Source organism: Kryptolebias marmoratus, linkage group LG7 (assembly GCF_001649575.2).
Source record: "Kryptolebias marmoratus isolate JLee-2015 linkage group LG7, ASM164957v2, whole genome shotgun sequence".
In the NCBI taxonomy this organism is placed as follows: Eukaryota; Metazoa; Chordata; class Actinopteri; order Cyprinodontiformes; family Rivulidae; genus Kryptolebias; species Kryptolebias marmoratus.
In genome coordinates this window covers 14,668,332-14,680,565 of record NC_051436.1, presented here as the reverse complement: position 1 = coordinate 14,680,565, position 12,234 = coordinate 14,668,332, and the positions used below count along the sequence as shown (strand labels likewise).

General features: G+C 37.4%; 1 protein-coding gene and 1 long non-coding RNA gene across 2 annotated transcripts in view; both read right to left on the bottom strand.

Annotated features, from left to right (window-relative positions):
* The window catches only part of LOC108242273, a 31,051-nt gene that overhangs the window by 14,201 nt on the left and 4,616 nt on the right, over positions 1–12,234 (bottom strand). The gene's annotated exons all lie outside the window — the stretch shown is intronic.
* On the bottom strand, positions 1,145–3,259 carry LOC119617227. The gene is made up of 3 exons (XR_005233449.1): positions 3,197–3,259; positions 3,044–3,103; positions 1,145–2,624 (listed from the first exon to the last, which is right to left on the bottom strand). It is a non-coding gene; the product is annotated as an uncharacterized LOC119617227 (long non-coding RNA).

Below are 12,234 nucleotides of genomic sequence, written 5' to 3'. Positions count from 1 at the left end.
TTTCTTAGATTAATAAATGTTGTGGAACGACAAGTGCTAAACTCCTTCATTTAAATACTGTTGTGTTTTTCCGTCTTTGTCATAGTTTTGTGTTTTGAATTATGCTTGGTTTTACTAAGTTAATGTACTTTTTCAGCTTTGTTTTGTTCTTCATGAATAGCGTGGCTGTTTCCAGCTTGTCACCTGTCTTCTATTTTTAATCAGCACACCTGCTGTCCTTAACTAACCACTCCTCCCAGTATATTTGCTCCTTTGTTTCCTTAGTTTGGTATCAGATCCCCTGTTTGTCCTGCCAGATTACCTGCTTGCTTTTGTTGCATAATTGATCCAATTGATCATTGGCTGTGGTTTCATACTGGCTTGTCCTTCATATGTCATTTGGCATAACTGTGACGCCATGTAGCCCCTCTTCCCCTCCCCCTGGCATCTACTCTTATTTCACTTGATAGTTTTAATTAAAAAAAACACATTTAATGCTCTCTGCTTTAGGCTGCAGCTGCACATGGTTTTAGGTATTTCATTTCCTCTTTTCTTAGTGCAAGACCAAAAAAAAATTGCAAGCTGACCTGTTGACGGTACAGATAAGCCTGTGCTGTGACTTGCTGATTTGTTTTTTGTTCTTCTTTCATCTTCTTCAGAGTTCGAGTAAGCTGGGGCCTACCCCATTGTCATAAGTTTATTTAGAATCCACAGAAAAACTAACATTCATGTTTCTGGACAGTGGGATGAAACTCCAGAAAACCTTCTGCAGATATTTGTCCACAAGACCTTAAAAGTCTTCAGTAACGGATCTAACCACTAAATTATTGCTCCATCCTGTGGCTGAACAGAATGTTGCAGACTTTTGAAAAACCCACTCAGAATCAGTTCTTTGCATCGCTCCTTTTGGTCAGGTTCTTTAAGATGAAATATGAAGGAATCTGAAGGTTCTTCTGAAATTTAGCAAAGTCTGGAACTCAGGCTCTCATTGACGGCTTGTTTTGGAAATCTCTGTATCTATTCTGATGAAGGTGAGAAACAACATCTGAGAAATCAATTTTTCTTAAAGTATTTATTCTTGCAAGAATGAGAGAAGTACACAGACAACAGCACGACTCTGTCTTAGCTGTGTGTGAGTGCAACTCTTTATGCAGTTTAAGCATCAAAAACCTCACTATGGGTGAAGGATGAGTTAATATCAGATCTTTTCACACACTGTTCCAGTGAAACAGATGTCTTCTGTTATTCACCCCTGGCTCATCACACCCAGAGGCAGAGACACATTAGTTTAACATAGTTTAAACTCTGTGTAAATACAAAGTTAAACAGCAAATTAAAATCAGAATATACATATATAAGGCAATCATTTCTTTCAGAGCATAAATATTAAAGTTTTCCATTACAGGCTTATCTAAACTTATTTAGGTACAACTCACAAAAGCAAAAACGAAGCTTGTATAAAACACAAAAAGATAATAATAACAATAAAGAAATGTAATATAAAAATTCTCTGTCAATAAACCACACATGTTAAGTAGTATCAAAACAAACACTAAAACTAACCAAAAAGAAAAATTAAGCAATGTTTTCAAGAAGGAACAGAACAAAAACACACTCAAAAGAGACAAAAAGTATATGTTGTATAAAAGGTTTGTGACCCATATATAGGGCTGTTTAATGGTACTCAATGCTCAAAGCAAATTTTACCACAGATGAGATTCAGATCTAAATTTTTGACAGTTAGGAAGATTTGACAGAATCTCTGAGAATCTCATCTGCCTCTAAGTGGAATAATCTACAGATGTTTCTTATAACAATCAGTCTCAGGTTAACTGTGGCTCCTCCTCTAATGATCACTTGGTTCAGTGCTGGAAATGATTTTAGTTTCTAGTTGACCGGCCCCAGGGATCCTGTTTTAACAGACTGAGCTCAGAGCAACCTGGAAGAAGTTTCATTTTTAGATGTTATAAGTTCTCCATGTAACCACTTTGTTTATACTATATAACTGCAGGATTATAACTTTATTGAAGCACATACGACAGAAGAAGGTATAGAAACAAGAACATCAGCAAGTAATTCAAAATTAAATCAAAACTAATCTAACTAATCCATCCCTGAATCTTCCTCTGAAACAGCTGAGTTGTGGCTGAGTTCATTAAAACATGTATGACTGATCCGACTGGACGTGAAAGAGTCCAACATTTTCTCCTGCTTCCTCAGTCTTTTAGGTGAACATTAAACCTCATCTCCAGTCATTTTTACTCTAATTTGCATCTCCATGCATGTGACCCACACGTCCCTCTTAAAATCCAGGCAAGCAAAGACCCCAAGGAACCTCCAAATGGAGTAGAGGGAAAATAATTTACACCAGTTCAGCTTGAATATAACAGAACAACTCTCTGCACTTTAAAAGCAGAACTTTGCTCCTCGGGTGAGGAGCGTAATGTCTTCAACTAACAGAAAAGAAGTCCAGTCGCTTTGTTTCAAAACTCTGAGGAAATGTTGTTATGAGTTTACCCTCCTGTAATAACCTGCAGAATAAAGCACCACAGCATGCAGCTACATGGCAGCAGCATCATCCAGAGCTGCTCCTGATCTGATTTCAGAATAAACTGCTGCTTCTGTCGCTGCTCGACTCTGATTTCCTGTGAACGGAGAGATCCTTTGTAAGAAATATTTCTGTTTTGTAATGAAGTACTGTAAATGGGGTGAATACATAGAAATACAATTTTGAAATATGTAAAATGTTTTTCCCCTATTTAACTTTTTTTACACAGTTGTACAATAACAGATACTCAAATGAAAGCTTATATTCTGATCTGAAATCTGTAGATGCTGTAATACAGTGAAGACAGCTGTTCAGAGAAACTAAACAGAACTTTATCAAAATATAAATTAAACAAACTCTAAAGTGCTCAGATGTGGGTCTGTTCTGACAGTTCCTGCTGATGTCAGTGGTAGTATGTAGATAAACATCATGTGTTCATCTGCCTTTGTTAACCTGCAGGTTAATGACATGAGGCCACATTTCAGTCCAAAGATTGACTGTTGGAGCTGACTGTACCTGCAGGGTTTGTCTCCACATTACAGTAATCAGCATCCTCATCTGGTTCAAGAGGCCTCCCTGTTAGGATCATCAAATAACCAAAAAAGAAATGAGGATCAAAAGCTTTGTGAGTTATTTTCAGATTTTTTTCATTATTTGTTTGAAACTCACTGTTTGTTCTGAAATCATTCAGTTCAGTGTGAGAGAATGAAACATCTCTGGATTCATCTGCAGCTGAAATATATTTATGGTTAGTTATCAGTGAATTCCTTAAATCATTCAGTTGTTGAATTTTAGCTGTTTCCAAAGATGTTCTTTACCATTTCCAGTGGCTTTGGAGGATTTTATTGTTTCATAAAGAGCAGCATCATCTGCAGTTAAAAGAAGGCATTGGAGGGTTTTATCAATGGTAAAAATAAAAAAAAAACTCTAACCTGATTAAAAGTAACCCTTTCTGTCATATGCCTGCTGTTTTTCTTGCCAGCACCAGGTCAGACAGCAGGAAGACACCTCTGAATCCAACCTTGAGTTCCCTGGTGTACTTCCATTTTGTGGAGTAAGTTTGCAGTGTTTTTCCTACTCGCTGGTGTTTTGGATATTTGTTAGAGTTTTGGTATTCATTGTTTTTCCTTTTAGTAAGTTCTTTCGGCTGCTCTCTTTTTCAGGGGTTGCCACGGCAAGCAAATCTCAAAAACAAAGTCATGCATGATCTGTTAGCACTGAGAGTGTGTGTTGGGTATGACTCTCAGCTACTACCACATTAACTTTCAGCTAAATATCTGTAAAATCAGATAACGACATTGTCAGGTCCAATGATTGCTTTCTGACAGTTTAATTAAATTCTGGTTCATGATATATTTTGCTAACAGACAGGCAGAGTTGATTCTTACAGTTAATGACAGGTGTTGAAAACAATTATCACATGAAATGTGTAGCTTTTGGACTATGTGTTGGGAATGACTCTCAGCTACTACCACACCAAGTTTTAGCTCAATATCTGTAAAACTGACAGAATTAGTCATTTTTCTCAGCTTTAGCAGCCATCTTAAAATGGGCTGACCTCAAAAGTTATCTGGATGTAGAAATACATTAAGTGATTACTTTCTGGGAGTTTCATTAAAATCTGTTCAGTCATTCAAAAGATAATTTGCTGCAAGACAAGCAAACACACACACACACACAGGGTAGATTAAACATTAGTTTCAGGTCTTACCGTGGATCAGAGAGCTGTAAACTTGACTTTCAGTCTGGTTGACTCCATGATTTGTGGTGGAGCTCTGACTGCTGCTCTCTGACTGTTTTGATCTAAAACACAATGAAAATAGTAAGGTTATTAATTTTAAAAACTACTGATACTGATAATTCATGTTGGTAATAAGAAAGAGAAATTGTGATTCACTGACCTGATGCAGAATAAATCTGTGAAAAAGATATTTGTTGTTACATTATTTCATTGTTCAAATCATCCTGCTGCTGGTTTGCTTCATATATCAAGATGCTTTGAATGATTAAAACAGTTTTAAATCAACAATCTGATCTAGAATCAGAAGAAAAAGCTCTCACCTTTGGACTGTCTGTAGCGCCACAATAAGATCAGGAGAATAATGAGAAGGACTCCAACAACTGGTCCAACAATCAGCAGCACAAGAAATAAAGAGCTGACAGGACTGGACACAGCTGCTGTTTTAACTAAATAATAAAAATGTTTTAATGCAGATTTTATGACATCATTTTCTGTTTCAAGAAAAATGCAGCTTCAAGTTTGAACAGACATTAATCTACAGTACATAAACTCAGTGTTTACTTTGTTCCTCTCAAAGAACAAAATGATTTAGTAAATTAAAAGCATCAAATGTTTTTTATCCTCCTCACCTTGAACTGACATCCAGCTCTGTGGTGACTCCTGTCCTGAATGTTCACACCTGTAGAAACCTTCATCTGACTTTGACACTGCAGAGATCTTCAGCTCCTCTCTGCCATCATTCTGGAGAAGTGTGTTGTTGTGATAGAAAAACACACTGGAAAGTAGTTTTTGTTGTTTGGTTCTGCAGCTCAGAGTAACAGGATCTCCCTCAGTCACAGGATGGACGGGGCTCTCCAGGATGATCCCATCATCTTTATCTGGAAAACAGTTTCAGTCAGCAGTCAGCTGGTGGACACGTTTAGAAACATCTGGCTTATGAAGAATCAACTGAAAAGTGGCCTTTTAGATGAAATACCACCTGACATTAGATTCTGTTTATTTTATAAAACTCTATTTCTGAACCTCTTACCAAATATGAAACATGTTTCATGAGCCACCTTTTATTAAAACCTACAACAAGTTTCATAAACAACACTCTCTGCACTAAACCACCTCAGCAAACACAAATTAGGCTCAAACTCAGCCAGTTTACAGATACTGAGGTAAAACTTGGTGTGGTAGCAGCTGAGAGTCAAACCCAACATCTCAAACTGATCGAGCAAAATCTGTTCTTAAAACTTTGCTTTTAATGATTTGATTCAATTCTGTTTGTTTGTTAGCAAAATAATTCATGAAACACTGGGTTCATTTTAATAAACTGTCAGAAAGTAATCAGTGGGTGAAAATCTACAACTGATTAACTTTTGAAGTCACCACAGCTTAAGATGGCCACCACAGCCAGTTGATATTATCCAACAAATAACTATAATTTATTCAGTTTACAGATATTGAGGTAAAACTTGGTGTGGTAGCAGCAAGGAGTCGTGTCCAACACCTTCTCAAAGTGTGACACACTGAGCAACATCTTTGTTTCCAACTTTGGAGTTAAAAGTTTCAGATCTCGACCTGAACAGCAGCAGGTTTTTACTGATTTACACAACTAACATATTTCTGCTCCATGAAACAGTTGTCCTCTCCTGATTGTAGCAACAATGTTTTTTCTCTGCAGGAATTTTTTATTCCTCACTTTCCATGAACACAACTTTCTGTTCTTCATGAATGAAGTGAAGAAGAGATTTTTTCCAGTAACTTTATTTGTTTGATTGATGTATTTTGAGCAGAAACGTGTCAGATGAAACCTGAAACCCCTTTTCATTGAACAATCACAGAGATTAAAGCAGAAAGTCTGAGTTAAAGTAACATCAAACCACCGTCGTAGTGCCCGTTATCTTTTAGTGGAGTTTGAGGTTTTTGTTGAGCCAGGCTGTGGTAAGAAAGCCCAGCTTTGTTGAAACTGCTTCGTAGTACACCGCTTCACTTCCATCAGTGCTCCTGCAATGTATTTAATCATCACCTTCTGGAGTTTCTATAATCTTTGGTTTTCAGTTCCTTCTTTGTTAGATCGTTGTTGCTCCTCTGTCTGTTTCTTCCTCAGGTCGAGGTCATTCAGAGGTCTACTTCAGACTGTTTCACTTTAATAAAGTTCCTGAATTCTTCAACCTGCCTGCTTGCTGCCTTCTTTGCCTGCAGTTTTGTCCCATTTCCACCATCCTCCCTCCAATTTATGACAAATATGTACAAAAACTAAGAATATTATATTGAAAGTTAAAAGAAACTATAAGAAGTGATAACATACCCTGTACAGTGATGTTGACTGCATTGCTGAACTCTCCTGATCCAGACTCACACCAGAACACTCCACCATCAGACCAGAAGGGCTTTATGATACATGAGGATCCAGTCATTGTTCCCCAGGTGGAGCAGTTAAAGTCAGACAGGTGATGTGTTTCTGTAAACCTCTTCACTCTCCACTCAGCAGAGTTTCCTTCACAGCTCAGTGAGACAGACTCAGATCTGAAGTGTTGAACTCTGTCAGGATTCACTCTGAGAGACGCTGCTGGAGGAAAAGCTGAGGAAAAAACAACATGTAATGAGACTTGAGCCAGGGAAAGAAACATTAAAAGATAATATTAAAAGTGCCTTTGTCCAATCAGTTGCATACAAAAAGATAATTAATAAAACCAGTTTCAAAAATATAACAATAAAAATCAAAAATAACTCGTGTTTTTGTGCTGTTGTGGTTATTTGTGGGGCTCAGGAGGTATGGGGTTTGTCTTGTGATCGGAGGGTTGCTGGTTCAAACCCCCGCTCCGGCTGTTTCAGCCGTTGTGTCCTTGGGCAAGACTCTTCACCCGCCTTGCCTACTGGTGGTGGTCAGAGGGCTCGGTGGTGCCGGTGTGATGGCAGCCTCACTTCTGTCAGCCCGCCCCAGGGCAGCTGTGGCTACAATGTAGCTTACCTCCATCAATGTGTGGATGAATGGGTGAATGATTGTAGTGTAAAGCGCTTTGGGGTCCTTGGACTAGATAAAGCGCTATACAAGTGCAAGCCATTTTGCATACAAATTTATCTTTTACGTAAGTAAAAAATGTGGTCCTATTGTTAAGGTGAGAACTAGTTGAAAATGTTATTTTGCTTGCAGATTACACCACTGAGTGTAAGAGAAACAATAACTTCAACTCACTGAGAGCACAGAAACAAAACTGACCTTCAGACCAGACAAACTTTGGTTCACTGTAATCAGTGTAATACTTTGGTTCTCCTCTTCCTGCTCTGCACACATATCCTGCTGTGTGTTTCTGTCCATGAACGATGTAGGAGTTCTGTTGTGTCCCGTTGGAGCTTCCAGGCAGCAGCTCATAGTTATGGGAGCTGCTGGATGGTTTGGGAACAGCTTTATACCAGAAGAACCTCCATCCTGCAGACGGAGGTTTAACCTCACAGCTCAGAGTCACTGAGGCTCCAGGACTCAGCCATGATGGAGACACAGAGAGGACAGGCTGAGGTCTACCTGTTGGACAGAGATCGTCTGAGAGTAAACCAAGCTTCACTTTATCTAAGCTCCTAACATTAAACACTGTTTATCACTAGTCCAAGAATCTTTATTATCCCCTTCAAGCAATTTGTTTTACAGACAATATCTATAAAACAGTCATACATGACACAACATACAAAAAGCTCAACAGTAAAATCAGGGAAAGAGTTTGAAGTAGTTTTCATTTTGTTCTGATGTCTTTTCTCAAAACTTATTTAATGTTTAAGGCATCTTACTGATGTTTTGTCAATCTGATTGGAATAATTATTTGATTATTATTAAATATTATTATACTTATTTAAAAATATTATTATTGAATCCATCTTTTTCCTTTAGTAGCTGTCAAGAAAAAAGTAGCTTAGATGGGTTTAACATTTTAAACCTTATCTAAATTAATTACAGCGTATAAAAATTAATGATTTTTTTGCTTTTTTTATGATTGTTATCTAGAGTAAAAGTGTTTTTTTTTTTCAGTTTTTGAGATCAGGTAAACAAGAAAACTCTTAACTCCTAAAGGGTTTTTCTTATGGTGAAGAAAAAATATTTATATATTTATATATTTTTTAAAAATTGACTAACTTACTGGACACAGTTACTGTGATAAAATTACTCCACTCTGAGAAAGAAAAGCTGTCATTTTTGCCTCTGCAGCTGTATTCTCTGTGGGACTCAGTAACTCCGTTAATCCTGTATTCACTGGATGTTGGAGGGTTTCTGTTGGTTGGTCTCCATTCATACATCCACTGACTTCCTCCTCCTCCTTGGATCTGACAGCTGAGAGTGACTGTCTCACCTCTGAATATCTGAGTCCAGTTGGGTTTCAGGATCACAGAGGGTTTAGAAACTGTTCACAGAAACAATAATCAGTTTGGAGTCAAACAATAATTAAAGCAAAGTACAAACCAAAATCTGCTACTAATATTAATAATAAACAATAATAGTCAAAGAGTGGTTTCAAAACCAAGACAAAATGCTTAAAAAAAAACAAATACTAAAACACATCATATAGCTGCATTTAAACTCTTTCCAACTGAATATCAACATGCAAAGAAACAACATGATGTTTGGTTAGTTTATGATTAATTACACTGAATTTACTGAACAGTGATTGAGTTAAAATGTAAAAATGAAAAATACAAATATGTTTTATCAAACAGACACACAGAATATTACCATATAAAGTCACAATGTGATGTCAAATTAGGACAAAACATGAACAGGAACAAATGTTCTGCTTTGAGGTTTCTTCAGATGGAGCTACAGTCAGAAAATCACTGGTTGTTTGGTGTCAGTGGAACTAAAATAAGTGTTTTTAACCACAACTAAAACACAAATTAAAGTTTTCAATAAAGTTAGTTGTATTATTTCAGATTAAATAACTAAACTCACCAGTTTTCTGAACGGTGACTTCAGTGCTGTAATGTGTGTAGAAAACTGGATCTCCTCTTCTTCCTCTGCAGCTGTACAGACCTCCCTCTGTGACTCTGTCTGGTTTATTGTATTTTACAGACTGGGAAGATTTTGACTCCTGTCTGAACCAGTCAAAGCTCCAACCATCAGATGTGTCCACAGAGCAGCTCAGTGTTATTCTGCCTCCTGCTGGTATGATTGTTTTATCTGCTCTCACTGAGGCTCTGGGTTTATCTGCTGTAGAGTTTGGAAACAAAAAAAGTTCAATTGTCCAATGTAACTTTGTTCAGGAAGCAGTTTCTTGGTGTTTGTTTTGAGGCCAGAAGAATCAAGAAAAATTATCCTATTTTCTTAGTTAGATGATAGAAAAGGGCATTTTTTTCATTATTCAACAGAAAGTTTGACTTACATAAAACTGTCAGTCTGACGACATCACTCCAGCCTGTCTGCTGAAAGCCTCTTACACCCTGACAGCTGTATTCTCCACTGTGGGACTCAGTAACTTTGTTGATCCTGTATTCACTGGATGTTGGAGGGTTTCTGTTGGTTGGTCTCCATTTAAATGCCAACTGAGTTCCTCCTCCTCTCTGGATCTGACAGCTGAGAGTGACTGTCTCACCTCTGAATATCTGAGTCCAGTCAGGTTTCAGGATCACAGAGGGTTTAATGGAAACTGTTCACAGAAACAACAATTTTTCAGGACTGTTACAGAAACATAAATTGAACAAAAAAGTAGGAGTTTATTTTCTATGATTAAAAATGAAAACCATCTCCACTAATATGAAAATGTTTTTCTTACTCATTGAACCTGAAAAGTAAGTAAAATAATAAAATAAAACACAAGATGAGGTGAAAAAAAATATAAAACAATTTAATATATTTAGAACATTCATCCAATAAATGTATTACTGACCCAAACTTGTTCTGATTTAACAGAACATCTAACGTCCAAATGTGACATAAACCTGTTCAGTTTTATGATGCTTATGCTTTTTAACCTATTTAACTTAAATTATCTGTATAGTAGGCCTTTAATGCAAAATGAATGTTTGTTGCCCTCCAATTATTGACTTGTGAATTAGTGAAACTGTATGTGCAAAAAGCTGGATGTGATCCAGCTGCAGGAGATGGGAGTTCTTAAAAGATCTTAAAAGGTTCACATTTCAAAGAGGAGATAAGCTATCCCTGACTGCATCTTACAATTTCATAATTGGGTTCACAAGGGTGAAATAAAGTTCAGGAAACAATGATTAACCTTGTTGTAATGTTAGCTGTGCTTAAAAATGAGCTGTGGGGGACTGCCCTCCACACAACTCTGTGCTGCTGTACTGACTTGTCTCATTGCCCCAAGTAAAGGCATAGAACCTAATCCATATACTGTCATTATTTAAGTCTTTATTCTTATTTTTAAATTGTTTTAACACTGATAGTCTGTAACACCCCTTCAACACCTGTCTGAATAAGGTACTCTTTCATAAAACATTTTTCTTTGATAATGGAGTTAAAATAAAAAGGAGAACTGTGAGATTTTTTTACTCTAATTGAGAAACAATTAACATTTACTCAACATAAAAAAAAGACTTAAACAAGTAATACAACAAAAAATGTGTTAACTCATAAATTTTTCTAATCCCTGAAAATCATACTAACAGATCAAATCAAACCTAAAAAGGAGGACATTTTTAAACAAAGAACTGAAGGAGGAAAAACAATTAAGATGTTTTGAGTAAAATATTCACCTCCCACTGTTGTTTCAAAAATGAAGACATCATAAACATGAATTAATGTTCTGCTTTAAGGCCTCATCAAACAGAGCCACAGTCAAATAATCCCTGTTTTACTGAGGCTTTCTGTTATCATGGAGACTAAATCATGTTTTTACGACCACTAAGAAACAGGTGAAAGATTTGAAGAGTTTTTGTTGTTTTATTTCAGATTAAATAACTAAACTCACCAGTTTTCTNACGAGTCCGACTTACTGCCGGCAATGCGGACCAAGCTCTGACACCGGTCATAAAGGGACCTAACAGCCCGTATCAAAGGGCCTGGTATTTCATACTCCTGGAGTACCTCCCACAAGATTCCCAGAGGGACACGGTCGAACGCCTTCTCCAAGTCCACAAAACACAAGTAGACTGGTTGGGCGAACTCCCATGCACCCTCAAGGACCCTGCTGAGGGTACAGAGCTGGTCCAGCGGTCCACAACCAGGAGAAAAACCACACTGCTCTTCCTGAATCCGAGGTTCGACAGTCCGACGGACCCTCCTCTCCAGAACCCCCGAATAGACCTTACCAGGGAGGCTTAAGAGTGTGATCCCTCTGTAGTTGGAACACACCCTCCGGTCCCCCTTTTTGAATAAGGGGACCACCACCCTGGTATCCATGCAATATTGCAGAGTCGCGTTAACCAACACAACCCTACAACATCCAGAGCCTTAAGGAACTCCGGGCGAATCTCATCCACCTGATTGGAGAGCCCAACCCAAAGTCCCCAGGCTCCGCCTCCTCAATGGAAGACGTGCTGGTGGGATTCAGGAGGTCTTCGAAGTATTCTGCCCATCGAGCCATGACATATATATATAAATAAATATTTCACAAAAACATTTTCCCATCCCTTTTTTACCGAGGAAAAATAACAATTTGGAGGGCTGAAGATATCATAACTCATGCATGAAAGGGCTGAAGTAAAAGTCTTTTTTTTCAGTAAAATCAAAACTAGAATTTTTAGGTTAAATCAAAACTGTTTGCACACCAAGGGTTTTTTTTCTAAAAACAATTTGTTTTCTTTTAATTATTAGTATTAGAAAAAAAATACAGTGAAATATTTATATATTAAAAAAAAGTTGACTAACTTACTGGACACAGTTACTGTGATAAAATTACTCCACTCTGAGAAAGAAAAGCTGTCATTTTTGCCTCTGCAGCTGTATTCTCTGTGGGACTCAGTAACTCCGTTAATCCTGTATTCACTGGATGTTGGAGGGTTTCTGTTGGTTGGTCTCCATTCATACATCCACTGA